A 16,703-nucleotide genomic window follows, 5' to 3' on the forward strand; every position below is an offset into this window, starting at 1 on the left:
GACTGGAAAGGTGAATTCTCAGGCTGGAAGCTTTGCAGAGTTAGAGAAGGTCTCTCAGTGACAACCTCTGTGGCCTTGCTGCCCTTGTCTCACTACCCCTGCCCCCTTGGTTCCATTCATCTTCCTGCAGTACCTTGCTGATCTGTCATTCCAGAGCCATCTCCTGTGCCCTTTTCCGTCATCACCTCTAGCTAACAGCCTCTTCCCCTGAACTTTATATAAGCTGGCTCCTTCCCAAGGCCCCCTGGCAGCTTTCCCAGTTGCTATTTCCTATCTGCCCAGCATCTCCCAGGTTCTCTTCTTTAAGCTCTTATCTCTTTTTTGGCAGCCAAACACCCTCTGTTTTATTTTCTCCCTTGGGCACACTCATACGGTGGAACAAAGCCGAGAGATTGTTCACTTTCTTAACAGAAGCTGTTTTGAATTCAGCCCCAGCTGCTACACCTTTCAGAAGTGAGATGGTTCCCAGAGCAGATGGCTCAGCAGTGGCTATTTTAAGCCCCAGAGTCACAAGAACACTCCCGAAAATAACTCAGTCCAGCAGGGGTCAAACGCAGAGCAGAACTGCTAGCTTCAGAGAAAGCATGACCTCTAGCTCTCTGGAGTCATTGGTTAAGTCAGTACTTGGGGTTTCTGGTTAACGTGACTTTGCAGTTGCAGTTTGTCAGCTGAGGTTTCCACTTGACCACATGCTCAGCTTCACTTGGGGGGAAAAGGTCCTCTGGCTATGATGATCCCAGAGCTTACATTCCAGTCTCTGTAGCTGCTACCAGCCTGGCCTCGAGAGGATTCCTCTTTGCCCCTCTGTATCACTCGTCTTATTGTAGCTCTGAGGTAAGAAAATGCTTTAGCGTTGGGAAGATGGCTCAGTTAGTTGAGTGCCCGAGTCTGACCCCCGGAACACCATGTAAAGAACCAGTCTCTTATTTATATTTCCATTGCTGTGATAAAACACTCTGACATAAAGCAACTTAGGAAAGGAAAGGGTTCATTTGGTTTATACTTCCAGGTCCAGCATTGAGGGAAGTCGGAGCAGGGAGTAAACCAGGAACTTGAAGCAGAAACCATGGAGGAATGACGCTTACTAGCTTATGTTTAGGTAGTGATTTTTTTTTTGTATAGTCCAGGACCATTTGCCCAGGGAATGGTGCCACCCATAGTGGCTTAGGCCATCTTACATCACATTTAACAATCAAGTTAATCTCTGATAGACTTGTCAGATTTGGTCAGTCCCTCAGTTGACACTCCTACTTCAGAAATCTCTAAGCTGTATCCAGTTACAGCTAACTAGACCAGTCAAGTATGGTGGCATATGCTTGTAGGCTCAGCTCTTGGGGGGGAGCAAAGACAAGTGGATTCCTATGGCTCAGTCATCAGACAACTCAGCTGAGTCAATAAACTCTAGCCCAGTAGAGAACCCATCTCAAAAAGGAAGGTGGATGACTCTTACAGAAAAAAACACCCATAGTGGACTGTATATACACATTCTCTCTGTCTCTCTGTCTCTCTGTCTTTCTGTCTCTCTGTCTGTCTGTCTCTCTGTCTGTTTGTCTGTCTGTCTGTCTCTCTCTCTCTCACTCTCTCTCTCTCTCGTGTATGTGTGTGTGTGTGTGTGTGTGTGTGTGTGTGTGTGTGATATCTCCATTTCTCAGAGAAAGAAAGAAAGGGGGACAACTACCTTGAAATTCAGTGGACTGAATAATCAGTTATCTATTTCATTTCATGACCCTGAACTTGGCTAAAGAACAGATAACCTGAGCTCAGTCTGGTTGATCTTGGCTCCAAGTTTCACATTTGTTTCTCCTGCTTGAGTAGCTCTCATCTCATTGGGCCAAGGGTATCTCTTAAGATCATGGGCTATCAGCAGCCACGGGGATGCAATAGCAAACATTTGATCACATCTGCACAGGCAGACTTGATTTGTAGAATTCTACTAAACTGTCAGTAGACAGAACAGTTTATGAAGAAAGCCTGTCATCAATGGGGAGGAGAATCACACCACACAGATTATGGTAGGATTGTGCGCAGAGTTGGGATTAGCGTTACTAATCTCATCTGGGCTGCAGAGGACTGGTCATGGAAGCTAAGTGGAGGAGGAGTGGTCAAAATGACACCTTGTTTTCCCTTTTTGGAATGAACATAGATTATCCTTCATGTATTTGTAGATGGATTCCCACTTCAGTTCATGGACTGAGCTGTTTAGTGTTGTTGAATTATTCAAATGTATTTCTAAGACTTTTGTATTATTCTGTTCTGTTCTATTCTGTTCTACTCTGTTCTATTCTGTTCTATTCTGTTCTATTCTATTCTATTCTATTCTATTCTATTCTATTCTATTCTATTCTATTCTATTCTATTCTATTCTATTCTATTCTATCCATGATTTTATATTTGGGAATCTGCAAGTGAAAACAGGACAAATGGAGCCCATTTAAATAAAATGAAACTTTTTATTTGCCCGTCTCCATCCCTGCATGTAGGGGTATCTCTGGTTTCAACAAGACCAAACAAATATGTTTCTTTCATTTTCAAGAAGACAACAGCAAGTAAGATGAATGTGGTTCTATTTGAGAGCCAAACAATGGCTCTGTGTGCTTGCGATAGGGATAGGGGGTGTGTGAACTACATATGAGATTTTGTGTATAAAGACTGTGTCACAATAGCCATGTGGCTGTTATATCTCTTTAAGTCGCATACTGAGTCTTGGGGATAGGGGGCTCTTCTTCAAGTTTACAGTAAAGATACAACTGCTTCTGCCTCTCAGCACTCTCTATCCTGCCTCCATCACTGACTTCCATAATTTATTCAGTGCACTGGTCATCATATGGAATACTTTTTGTGTGTTCTTAAATCAGTTACAGACAGCATTATCTGGATAGATCTGAATGTTGAAAAAATATGTCTTTGGCTAGAGAGATGGCTCAACAGTTTAGAGTACATCCTACCATTCCAAAGGAGTGGCTTTGGTTTCCAGCATCCATACTGGTGGCTCCATGATGTCCCAATATCTTGCAACTCTAACTGCAGGGGATCTAATGCTCTCCTCTTAAACCTCTTCACCTGTTACAATTCAACAAGTCTCAGTGGTGTAAACTCTCTTCTTTGTCGAAGTACCAGAAATAGATTATTGTTTCTTTTAATTTTCATTAATTCTTTGAGAATTTTGTACATGGAGTTTTGGTCATATTTACTCTTCCCAGATCTAACTCCCTTCTCTATTTATCCTACTTTGTGTCCTATTTCTTTAAAAACATTTGAAGTCAAGTCCACTTAATGTTGTCTATATATTCTTGAATGGGAGGCCTTCCTCTGGACCCTGGTTATATTACTGGGGGAGGCTGCACTCTTAAAGAACATGGATTACTCATGTCCTAGCAGCTATTAGTTGGCAGGGGTGAGACTTAAAGATCACTTCCCCTTTCTATGACAGAATTTGGTCTAGCTTAAGTTTGAATAGATCTTCTGCATGCTGCTTTCTATGACAGAATTTGGTCTATCTTAAGCTTGCATAGATCTTTTGCATGCTGTTGGGACCCAATAGGACCACTACACATATGAACACACAGAAATAGACTTCTAAGGTTGAGCTGTCTCAACTAAGTCTACATAGTATTAAACCATTAATTTGTACACGACTGTAATCTAAGCATTTATATAGCTGAAGCAGGAGGATCTTGACTTAAGGTGAAGCTGGGTTCCATAGTGACTTGGGGGCTAGTCTGGGCTACATATAGAAATCCTGTTCCACTCAAGAACAAGCACATTAACCCCAGCCTACTTTGGATTCCACAATGTAAAATTGGCCACAATACACTATGGTATGTTATGGTATGTTATGTTATGGTATGGTATGCTATGCTATGGTATGCTATGCTATGCTATGGTATTGGTATAATATGGTGTAGTATGATATTGCATAGTATGTTGAGATTTGGTCTGTTGCTATGTATTGTAATGTGAAATACTGACTGTGGTTGCCCTCATGGATGAGAGAACCCTCTCTCTCTCTCTCACACACACACCAAGTAAAGCGATATGACCTTGCTTCTTAATTTAATACTACTGGTTGAATAAAGATGCCAATGACCTATAGTTGGGAAGATGAGAGTTAGGCAGAGTTTCAGTTCCCGAACTTGGGATCTGAGGAGGACCATGAGGAGAGGAGAAAGAGAGAAATGGGGATACTATGAGCTAGATTATGGAAACATGACCATGAGGGCTGGCCAATTGGAGTAAGAATGGTCCGGGTGGAGCATGAATAGTGACCTCTCAGGGTTATTGGCAGGGAAGTGGACATAATAGCATAGAGTATAGATTCTGCCCAGCTCTAGTGAATAAGGCTTATTATAAACATAAATGTTTGTTTCTTTTTATCTGGGTACTGAATGATCAAAGTTAAATATTTGCTACAACAAAAGTATAGTATAGAATATGTAGTATAGAATGGGGTTGAGTCCAATTCTCCCACTTTGGTCCTGAGGTAACCTGTTGGCTACGATCCTCACATTCCAGTGTTATACTCCAAGAGCTTCTTCTCCTTATGCTCCCTGGAGTCCTGTTACATCCATCCAAAGACCAGCTGATGGCAGCCTTCTGAGAGGTAAGGAGTACTTCTCAGTAGTTGTTGGCTGGCTAAGTACCAGCTCTATGAGTAGACCCATTGCTTGCCTACTGACCACATAGAAGTAGCCTCTAGCTGAACTCAAGCCCTGATTGTCCCTTCACATTCATTGTGTGTGATGTTGTGTGTGTGATCATGTGATTCTGTGATGCTGCCTGTGTGCGTGTGTACTGGCATGGATGCGTCACAGAGGCCATATGAGGTCAGAGAAGAACCTCAAATGTTGGCCTTTCTCTCCCATCTTGTTTGAGACAGGGTTCCTTATTCTCTACTGCAGATCGTTTGCTAACTGGCTTTTGAGCTTCCAAGGATTCACCTGTCTCCACCTCCCATCTCTCAGTTGAAGCACCGGGATCACATACGTGTGCTACCACACCCAGCCTTTCGGGGATTTGGGAGATCCGAGCTCAGTTACACATGCTTAGGCAGCGAGCACTTTACTTACTGAGCCTGGTCAATTAGCTATGAAGCATCAGCTGACTTACACATCCTGTCCCAGACTCAAGGACCCGGAAGACCCTGGACTGTGCTCAGTGAGATATTCTGAAAGGTGATAACTGGTTAATTTAAGTCCCACCTGGGTTTTTAGGGAGTAGTGCCATACCCAGGGCAAGGAGCATGTTGTGGAGGATGACTACAGTATAGCTCAGGTGGAAAAAGATTTGCAATTCAAATTTGCTTTATTTCACTAACAGACACTAACAACGCTGGCATTCAGGAACTTGTCTGTTTATACCAGCGTGGTAGTTGCCATGCTTGGAAAATCAACATGGCCTCAAATGTTGTCTTTCCTAATTGTTCCATGCTGGAAGGGATGTTTGACGTCTTGAAACACACGGACTGGATATCCTACTTGTAATTTTTTTTGTCAACATAAATAAATGCCACACACACCTTCCTATCCTCAGCCAGCACTCTTTAAGCAAGGAGACTGATGGCTCCCCATGGTGGATATTACTGGCAAATGAACAGGGGTGAGGTGGGGAGATTTTCTGAGATAGAGACCCCGGCTCTGTTCCTCTCTGTAGCTTCTACTGTTGTGGTTTCGTTTTTTGGAAATAGAACTCCCACTGACATCAAAAAGAATCTCTCTCAAAGTGCCTGGGAACCGCAGGGCGGGCAGTGTTGTCTCCCAGCAGCAGACAATCAGTCCCAGATGCATTCATTGGCGATCAAATTGGGTTAAATGCCCCCCTTCCAAGCTGGCCTGAAAAAAAAATGCCCAAACACAAGGTCTTTCATGCATTAGACCTCGAACGAAGGGCAAGCCTCAAAGCCTGGCCTAGTTCTAAATTTAGATAAGTAATTTTATCCGAGAGTGGAGCAGCGGACTGAGGGTTGCTGCTGTTCCCTCTCTGAGCCCCTGTGGAGGAGTATTAGGTCTACATTTCTGTCTTGACAAGGTTTTTTTTTCCTCACTCTTCTGAGGTGTCATGTGGATATTTCACTTCGAAAAGAGCAAAGGAATAGGAGGCCCGCTTAAAATGTCAAGTCACATGACTGGCAGGCGCCTGAAGTGATCTTTGTAACTCCCTTAGCTCCTAATTCCAGCAATAGTATATATGCTGTGACAACAGATTGGAGCAGACTGCTTGATGGCTAGGAGCTGGCTGAATGGCCCCATGGGCATGTCCTCATCTCAAAGGGGACTTGTTCTCTGGTGTCAGTTTTTATATGCTTAGGAACTATCAAAACAGATAGGGTGAAGTACTGTTGGTGTGCTCTCTCTCTCCCTCTCCCTCTCCCTCTCCCTCTCCCTCCCTCTCTCTGTCTCTCTCTCTCTGTCTCTCTGTCTCTCTCTGTCTCTCTGTCTCTCTCTCTCTCGTGTGTGTGTGTGTGTGTGTGTGTGTGTGTGTGTGTTTGTGTAAGCTGGGGGTGCCTCTAGTGTCATTCCTCAGGGGACTGCTACCATGTGCTTTGAGACAGGGGTTCTCACTGGGTTTCTCCAAGTAGACTAGGTTGATTGGCCAACAAGTCCCAGGCATCCCCCTGTGTCAATCACCACAGCACTTGGTTACTTCTTTTTTAGCATGGCAACTGGTGATCCTAGCTTGTGTTGAGTCAACAGGAAAACTAGCCAGCACACCGACCAATAGCACCGTGGTCTGGCAAGAACTGAACACTTGGACATCGAACTCCAATCCTGATGCTTATGAAGTGATTGCTTTACTTTATATCTTAGTTTCTATCAAACACTTGGACAAGTTGCATGAATGGATGAATATCTCATAGGTGCTTTAATTTGAATCATCAACCCATGTGTTCATGAGTTGTTGCCAGATCACGGTGCTATTGTGTGCTTGGCTAGTTGTATGCCAACTTGATACAAACCAGGGTCATCAAAGAGGAGAAAACATCAGCGACATCAATTGAGAATGCCTCCATCAGATTGGGCTGTATGTCGGCAAGCCTGCAGGGCATTGTGTTAACTAGGGATTGAGGGGGGAGGGCCCAGCCCATTGTGGGTGGGGCTAGTAGGCTGGTAGTCATGTGTTCTATAAGAATGCAGGCTGAGCAAGTCACAAGGAGAAAGCCATGTAGCACCTCTCCATGGCCTTGAATCAGCACCTGTTTCCAGTTTCCTGCTCTGTTTAGTTCCTGCCATGACTTCCTTTGACAGTGAACTAGTATATGGAATTGTGAGTAAAATAAACCTTTTCCTCCCCAAGTTGCATTTTGTCCTAGTGTTTCATCACATCAATAGTAACTCTAAGACTGTAGGTGACAGAACCTTATTTAAGATCTGGGGGCACAGTGATGGGAAGTCAGATTATTAGGAGGGTCTCCATGACGCTCATGGTGGAACTCTAGTACCTGTCCTCTTTCTTAACATCTTCTGTCCTCCCCACCTCTTTTTTTCCTTTGTTCCCAGCCACCAAGTGGCAAGCAGCTTTCTTTATCTCATACTATCCCCTACATGGTATACTGTTCTATCACAGGCCAAAATCAAGTGGACATTCATTGAGACCCTAAATTCATGAACTGAGACATAATATTCCCCCCCCCCCATTTTAAAATCACAGACTCAGGCATTTTTCTTAGTGATGTAAAGCTGATGTAAACACACACACACACACACACACACACACACACACAAATGCATGCATGTATATATGGACACACCTAGATACACATAGCAGATCAACATATACCCAAACACATATCCCATATCCGGCACATCTACAAAAACATACACATACAATGAGGTCAAACTTCTAAGTAAATATCTAGTATCTCTTGACTTATTGCTGCTGTAAGAAAGAAATGATTGGCATGTGTCCATGTATTTGCCTAAGTTAAAAAATACAACAAAGGTAATATCAGGGATACAAACTCAGTGTAATTTAGTACTCATTTCCTCCTGCCTTTCCCATGTTCCCCCGACTCCTTCAAATTTATGGCCCCTTTCTTTGAATATTTCAGTACAATCTGATGAGTCCGTTTAGTGTTGTTTGTGTGTATATGGTTTCAGTGCTGGTCACTTGGTGTGGATGACTATTTAGGATATCTATGTATATAGGTATATATATCCTAATTCTCCCTCTCCAGTTGTCTGTAGTTTTTTTGTCTAGGTGTTGGAGCCTGTAAGATCCTCCCTTCACACTAGCATATCTATCATTTTTGCCTTGTTTAGGTCTTCTTTAGGCAGCCACGTTGTTGAGGTATCATGGGTGTAGTTTCTTTCTCTTTTTCTAGGAGACACAATCTTTAAGCAGGCTCCCTGGTCCTCTAGATCTTACAATCTTTGCCCTCCCCCCTTCCACCCATGTTCCTGGAGCCTTGGATGCAGGAGTCGTGTTATATGTGTGTCTGTCGGAGCCGTGCACACCGTGATGAGTTGATCTCTGCGTTTTGACCAGTTGCGGTTTTCTATAATGGCCTCTGTCATAGCAAGCACTTTTGACCACTGATTCATCATCTCTCCAGCACCCTGAGTCACAGTTTTAGAGACTACAAGCTATCACTGTTGGAAAAGGACTGGCAGCTGTAAAAGCTTAGTCTCTAGCAGCAGGAGCAGGTAGCAAGGCTCACTCAGATCTCGATGGATCAAGAGGCAGAGCAAACCTACTCCCTTGTATTCTGTCTCCCAAGTCCTGAAACCTCCCAGAATCATGATGCCAGCTGGAGAAGACGTGGTGGTCAAATGTTGGAGCCCACAGTGATATTTCAGTTTCAAACCATCACACCCGGCTTGTCTGAGAAATAGTGAGTTAGTTATCTGTATCTTTCCCCACCCGTTTCTTTAGCCCTGCAATCTGGGTATCTCAGTTCACCGTAACCATGGAAGATGTATGTGCATGTTTACATGACGACGTTTTAGAGCCAGTCCTGTGTTCTTGAGGCAGATCTCAGACTCATCTGTCTTTCCTCTGACCCAAAGAGCAAGGCACAGAGTTTTGATTGAACCGCCTAGTAATTCTGCTGTAAGTGGCGCGGCTTTTTTCCCCTCCCTTGCACGCATTACAGATGGTAACAAGGGAGTTATTTTCAATCAAGGCATGCTACGACGGCAAAAATTTCTCCTAACACTGTGATCCCTTCCTCTGAAATCCATTTCAGATTGGCGGATAAAATGTGATTATATTTACACCTTCCTGACACAATTCAGGCAGCAAAATAACAGCCTGCCGGAGACATTTTTCTCTTCATATTTAGATATGTCAATGTTGCCGTGAGAGGGAACGGGGAGGAGGGGAGCGAGGCAGCTGGGATTGGTGATATGTTACAGGCTCACAAATAGAGATGTTCTGTGTGCCTGGTGTCTGTCTCTCTCTCTGTCTCTGAGTTCCTTGAATGGTGTGCGGAATGGCTTTTAGAACAGTGACGCAGCACAGTAATCGATAGTGCTGTGTGCAAATCGAATTTCTCATTTTTGCAGTGACACAGCCCATACATTATTTCAATATGAACCTTTAATTGGTCTGTGCTCATTATGGGATAGACAAGATTTGACTCATCATTACCTGCCTGAGACACGGTGGCTGTTTTGTATTAAAAATGGAAGTGTCAGAATGACAAGGCAAATGTTTGACAATGACAAACCGTGGGGCCGGGATGGTCATGGGTCTGATGTTGAAAGGAGAGAGAACTGGTTTTTCTCTGGTTCTGTATTTTATTAGCACAGAGTGTATTAATAGTTCTAACTATTCTCCAGCTCTACCTTCTTTGGGGAGATATGACAAAAACATCTATTCTGCCCAGGTAGGACAACGAGGACAGATTAAATAAATGAATCTACCCAAGTCTAGCTTAGTGAATCAAGGAAGGTTTGGGATTACTTACAGGAGTATGGGGGGGGGCACTTTTCTTGAGAAACATGGCTGACCAAAAAAGTAGTTGTATCACTGATAATACTCCTCCCCTGAGCATGGGTAATGACTCAGAAAAGATACATCGTTGGAGTCCCACCCCCACTCCTACATCCCATGTGCAGGCCCCTCCACTGAGGACAGTATCTTCCCCCCAGCAACTGCTCACTACTTTTACAAGCTGGGGCTGGGGGCTGTAAATCTTGGAACGCTCTCAGTTTCCTGAGCCCTGATCATTAACTTCTTGAGTCTCATAAGCCTCCTTCCTCGCGTCGGGGGAAATGGTTTCAGCTTGAAATAATCAACCACAGCACAGCCTACTTAGAATCATCTGTGTGCTAGTAGATAGTTCATCTCGCTTTGAGTTCATGTCGTCATTTATAAAATGAGTGGGTTAGTTGAGGCATAATCCGGGTTCTGTGTAGGGGACAACTCTGCCTGTTCTCCCAAGAGTGACAGGATCAAACTCTCATGTAGTCTGTGCACAGTTGTAGCCAACACCCAGGAAAGGATAGATGTGCTACCCTAGTAACACTAGAAAGATCCAGAACCATAAGCAAATGCAAAACTGTATTGTAAAAGTCACTTTTATTTGCCCGATATAATTGTGATCTCAGAGGCTTACTGCATCTGTCTGCTAACTTAGGACTAGTCTTGGAAGCTTCTAGACTCTGTGCAATCTAATTTAGGCATAGCTGCCCTTTCTAGTCCCTTCTGAACTCTTGACAGCTGGTTCAAATCACCTATTCTGGCTTAAATTCCTCTTCAAGCTGACTGATTCTATCTGGCTTCTCTCAGTTTCTCCAGAATTGCTTGGCCTCAAAGTAACTCTGGCAATCTGTTCCAACCTTCTGCATCCTTCTCATTCTCAGGCTTATTCTGTCTTCACCTGTGTCTAGCTTGTTCGTTCTTTACCCTGTCTCTGTAAAACTCTCCCAGTAAAACTGGCTCTTCTGTCTGTCTGCACTGTTCCTCAAGTAGCTTCCCTTTCTTCTCTCTTCTCTTGAGAGTTGGACATAGCTTATTTCATCAAATCTTTCTCTAATTCATCACTTTGTCTGCCACTCAATTAGATATCACTTTCAAACATGGCTGCTTCCTTGTACTTTACCTTCATTGTCTGGGATTGAAGGTGTGTACTAAGGATATGTCTGTATTCCATTCAGGGGGATGAAAGGTGTTTACTAAGGGCTGAGAAACACAATAACTAGAAACAGTTTTTTTGTTTGTTTTTAGAAATGACACAACCTCAGGCTTCTGAGTGTAGTCAAACATCTGCCAACACTTTGACTCCAAAGGAGAAAGGATCTCCTACTTTTCAAGTCTCTCCTCGAGCTCTTGATACATAGAGAATGTTGTGAGTAAGCCAGAAGCAAATGACTTACCGTCCCAGCTGCTGGGAGCAGTGCCAGCAGGCAGTCAGTGTCATCTTTCTATACTTGTAACAAAATAACTGAGGGAGCTAACATAAAAGATAAAAGGTTGGCTTTGGCTCAGAGTTCCAGGCATTCTTTTTAGGCTACTTGTTGCTGACGGCTAAGACAGGGAGCTTTTGGTGTAACAAATTGCTTACCTCATGGTGAAAAAGAAAAGGATAGAGAGAGGGGGGGAGAAAGAGAGAGAGAGAGAGAGAGAGAGAGAGAGAGAGAGAGAGAGAGTAAATGACTTGAGTTGTATAATCAGCTTCAAGGACATGACCCAAAATGATTCTTTTATTATGCCCCACTTTCTGAAATTCCTACCATGGCCTAATAGCAACAGACTGAAAAGCAAGTCTTTGAGCTATGAGGACTTTGAGGGACATTCGAGAACCAAACATTCTGGGAATGGTGGCACAGGCCTGGATTTAAGTCTGTCTGGCTTGGGGCTGGGGATTTAGCTCAGTGGTAGAGCGCTTACCTAGGAAGCGCAAGGCCCTGGGTTCGGTCCCCAGCTCCGAAAAAAAGAACCAAAAAAAAAAAAAAGTCTGTCTGGCTTTATTGTAAGACTGTATCAAAAGTAAAACATGTAAACTACAATATAGTCAGTTGAGGGACAACAGAGAACCACCTTACTCCAGAATGTATAAGCCACAGTTGTTGAATGGGGAGGTGTGAAAGTTTTGGTCTTCTTGCTCTGACTTAGGATGTCTCAAGTTTCATCCTGTAATGAGAGCGCTCTATTGGTTGTGCTGAGACATACATCAAATCTATATCATGGTTCCATTGGCAGGTTTGATGAGGACCTTCACAGCTAATCTTAGAGCCTGCTTCCTAGGCATGTCAATTAGCATCGTGACAAAAACCTCTCTCTTCTAGGAGGGGGGTTTAGTGTCTCTACTTCAGTCATGTGCTAGAGACGTCTGATGTGCGTTCAATAGTCAGCCCGAGAAAAGCAGTCCATATTGCAGTAGGTCTCCTTCTAGATGGATTAAATCTAATGTATAAATTTGAAAGAATATAGCTTTAGCACGTTAGCTTAAAATATTACCTAAATCCCTCAGACCTCCATTAAAACGTTAAAACTTAAATTAAGAAAAGAAAAATGGAGATGGAAATTATTACAGACATTCAACCTAGAAGCTTGTGGGGCTTTCTGAACAAAATAATGTGTTCCAATACTGAGACAAATATAATTAGCCGGTTCTCAATAGCTCTATGCCCTTGAGGCAGGACCCATTGGTCCTCTTGTGATTACCATGCTTTCCTTAATTACTTTTTTTAAACACTTTATTTCAGACAGGGTATTGTACAATTCAGGCTGGCCTTGAACTTCCTGTACAGCTAAGGATGACCTTAGAATTCTGACCCTTCAGATTTCTGAGTCCTGCCTACTAGGATTCTTACACTCTCATGTAAACCCAGTTCCGAAGAAATGTCACTGTATTTATAGAATTTGACTTATTTTGTACACTTGAGAGTTTGTTCATGGTTGGATTGGAGAAAAGTGGGCTTTTTAGAGAGGAGGACTAGGCAAGTGTCTGACTTCATTCTGCCTGTGTGGTCCTTCATGGAACCGAGTTTCAACATGTGTTCAGGAGGCTACAACCAACAGCCAACAACATTTAGCTCCTGTTCTTCATGCTACAAATACATGTCATTGCCCCAAGAGTAGGTAGAGGGAGCAGAAATAAAGGAGAGGAAAAAGAACGTGAGAAGATAAAAGAAAGCTAGGAGTTGGAAGAAGCACACATTCATAACATTATGACGCTTAAAATATACTGCTCTTTTCATTTTGATTGATGTTAAGATGGAACCCAGAACTTTTCATGTTAGATAAATGGACAGCACCTCGGTGGAAGATTCTAAGAAAGCATTTTACCACTAGGGGATTCTAGGCAGGGGCTCTACCACTGAGCCACGCCCCCAGCCTCTCATTGGGGATTTTAGGCAGGGGCTCTACCACTGAGCCACGCCCCCAGCCCCTCACTGGGGGATTCTAGGCAGGTGCTCTACCACTGAGCCACACCCCCAGCCCCTCATTGGGGATTTTAGGCAGGATCCTTTGCCAAGGATGCTGTGCTCTTGAGTATCTAGGACTGTGAGCTGCTGACCTCTTTTATTTATGAAGTGTCAGCCTCAGGTTTTGTCCTAGTTTTCTCTCTTTTGCTCTGATAAAGGTAACGGCCAAAAGGAACTCACGTAGGTAAAAGAGGGTTTATTTGGATTACGGGTCAGAGTCCATCTGTTGTGTGACACTATTATTGGGGAGACAAGAACACACATCTAATCACTCCTGGTATGCAACTGATGAGAGGGTGAAGTGCAGATTGAATCAAAGTCCAGCTTAGTGGATCAATGTGTTTTATTGGGGTTGCTTATGGAAATATGGGTGAGCAATTACAGAGGCAGAAATGACTCAGAGTCAGCTGCATCATCTAAGCCCACCCCAACATTTGGGGCAGCTCACAAAATCTACAAACCTGGAGCACCATTGCACAGCCCGCAGACAGCTCAACAGGTTGAAGCTACTTTTATAGTAGCTCAGTGTAGCGGAATTTTCCCCCAGTCAATTGATTGGATAATAAAGATGACAAGAAGCCAATCCCTGGGTGAGGAGGAGGTGGACCTTTTAGGTCTAAGAGAGGAAGAGGGAACGCATGTATGGGGATGCGGGAGCAAAAACAGCAAAATATAGACCGGGTACTGTTCGATCTGGTAGATTCCGCCACCAGAAGATTTCTAACATAGAATAGTTGATGATTTGGGATGATAGATTCTGTGCCCAGTGGTTGTGTGGGCTGAAGGGAAAGAATTTAGCCGGGGTGGAATTCGGCTAGGCTTTGGAACTGGAAGAGAGTGGTTTGGGAGCAGTTGGCCGCAGAGACAGATGAAGAGATCGTGGAGCTCTGGAGGGCAGAGCCAGTGTTTGTGGTAGAGGCATTGGTGAGGAGAAACATGCGGTCTCAGTCTCTCACCATATACCGGGAACAGACCAAGACTGTTGGTGTCTAGCTGGCATTAGCATGGTGGATTGCTTTTAAACCTCTTGCAATCTTTCTTATGTTTGTTTTTTATTTAATATGTGTGTGCTCTGCTGCATGTGCACCTGCATGCCAGAAGTGGGCATCAGATCCCTTTAGAGATGGTCATGAGTCACCCATGTGGGTGCTGGGATTTGAACTCAGGACCTCTGGAAGAATAACCAGTGCTCTTAACCACTGAGCCATCTCCCCAACGCCCTGGATTGCTTTTTTATAGTTACCTGCTACTTCTCAGTTGGCCTGAGCCTCTTCCAGGAAGCCAGTCTAGCCTTTGTTCATTCTAGGTAGTTTAGCCAGTCCCTGCTTCTTTCAGGGAGCTGGTCTATTCTGAGCCTCTTTTAAACATCTCAGTTTAACTAAAAGTAGCACTTCACTGCTTATATACTCTTGGGCAGGAGGGGTTCTAGTGAATCTGATCAGTTTCAGGGACTTCCTAAAGCTAATTTGAGTTGTACTGTCTTAATAATGAGCTTCCATAGGGCGGATTGTTTCACCTTCCCTTAAAATATTCTGTTGATTCATCTCTTTATAAACTTCCTAAAATATATTATTGATGTCTTATTTTCCTTTTATATACTGTTTCTGAAGAGGTTTCTCTCAAGATGGAAGGTTTTAATCTCAGACGAAACTGCTACTCAACACCATTATTGCATGAATTGAAGGCCATAGCATGAAGGCAGGAACTAAAGCTGAGATCACAGAGAAATGCTACTTACTGGCTTGTTCCCCATGGCTCGCACAGCCTGCTTTCTTATAAAATGTGAATCATCTTCCCACTCAAGTGTGGCACTGCTCACAGTAGGCTGGGTCCTCCCCACCAATCATTAATGAAAAAATGCCCTACAGACTTGCCTGTAGGTAATCTGATATAGGCATTGGGATTCCACTTCCAAGAGAACTCTAGCTTGTGTCAAGTTGTTGTTGTCAGTGGTGGTAGTGGTGGTGATGATGATGATGATGATGATGATGATATAGTGGTGGTAGTGGTGGTGGTGGTGGGTGGTAGTGGATGGTGGTGGTGGTGGTGGTGATGATGATGATGATGATGATGATGATATAGTGGTGGTAGTGGTGATGGTGATGGTGATAATGATGATAATAGTGGTGATGACAGTGATAAGATAATAACTATTATAATAAATGTATCATTTATTATTATTATTAATGCAAACAGGATAAGAATTATTATAGAGCACAGCACGGACTATTATTATTTCCTTTTATAAGGCCTTAATAGTCCCATCCAGGCCCTTAAATGGTCTCTCAGATCAGAAATTCCCACCACACCCAAACTTGGCCATCCACATCAGGTTACATGACACTGCTCCTAAGATTCTGTGTTTTTATGATCTGATTTAATTCATACATAATGTTTATTTGTTTTTTATGTTCATGTCTATATAGGTGTACCTATGTGTGTGTGGTGTGCATAATGTATATGTGTGCATGTGTGCCAGAGGTCAACTTCAAGTGTCTTTTTAAATCACTTTCCACCTTATATTTTGAGATGGGACCTTATAGGACTTGGCCAGTCTGGGTAGTGAGTCCCAGGGACCCTCCTTTCTCACCCTTTGAACTGTGTTCCCCAACTCCCACCAGCAGTGGGATTGCAGGCATACACTACCACTTGTGGTTTCTGAATATGGGCTCTGGTGTTTGAATTTGAGTCTTCATGCTGTGTGGTAAGCAGTTTATCAACTCAGCTATCTTTCCAACACTCTGAGTCTCTTGCTCTATCCTCATCCTCTTCTTCCTCTTGCTCCTCCTATCTTCCTCCCCCTCTTCCTCCTGATCCTCCTCCTCTTCTTCTTCCTCATCTTCTGTGTGTCTGTACCATGGCACGCACAGGCAGAAGTCAAAGGACAACTGTGTGGAGTTGAGTGACTTCTTTCACCTTGATAACCAGGATAGAACTTGGGCTACTGGGCTTCTGTTGCAAGTACCTTTACCTGCAGAGCCAGCACACAGGCCCGTAGCCTTTTCTTTATAGGATATTTCTAGCAATCCAATATGACTCATGAAGAGAGAGAGAGAGTGAGAGTGCTTGAGTGGCAGTGGGGGTAGGAGGAAGCAAGCCAGCTGTTGGAATTCATGTGTGCTTGTCTGGAGGAAATTTAAGATTTCAGAGGTGTGAGGGGAAATCGTGTCCATGTGCGATGCTTACGATAATAGATTTACGGCACTTCTATTCAGTGCCACACGTCTTGCTTATTAGATCTGTAAATTGTTACTTAAAGGTAAATGTTTCAGATGGATTTAGTTTACACACTCCCTCTGAGAATCACACACAATCCTAGAGGCCACAAAGCAG

General features: G+C 43.5%; 1 long non-coding RNA gene across 4 annotated transcripts in view; it reads left to right on the forward strand.

Annotated features, from left to right (window-relative positions):
- The first annotated feature begins 642 nt into the window (after positions 1 to 642).
- LOC120095926 (uncharacterized) overlaps positions 643 to 16,703 on the forward strand; it is a 95,252-nt gene continuing 79,191 nt past the window's right edge. For 3 of the 4 annotated variants that reach the window (XR_005491901.2, XR_005491902.2, XR_005491903.2), the window contains exons 1-2: positions 643 to 834; positions 4,513 to 4,600. This is a non-coding gene — a long non-coding RNA (uncharacterized LOC120095926). The remainder of the gene's footprint in view (positions 835 to 4,512; positions 4,601 to 16,703) is intronic. The other variant, XR_005491904.2, reaches the window with a different exon arrangement.

This window comes from Rattus norvegicus, chromosome 12, assembly GCF_036323735.1.
Source record: "Rattus norvegicus strain BN/NHsdMcwi chromosome 12, GRCr8, whole genome shotgun sequence".
Classification (NCBI taxonomy): domain Eukaryota; kingdom Metazoa; phylum Chordata; class Mammalia; order Rodentia; family Muridae; genus Rattus; species Rattus norvegicus.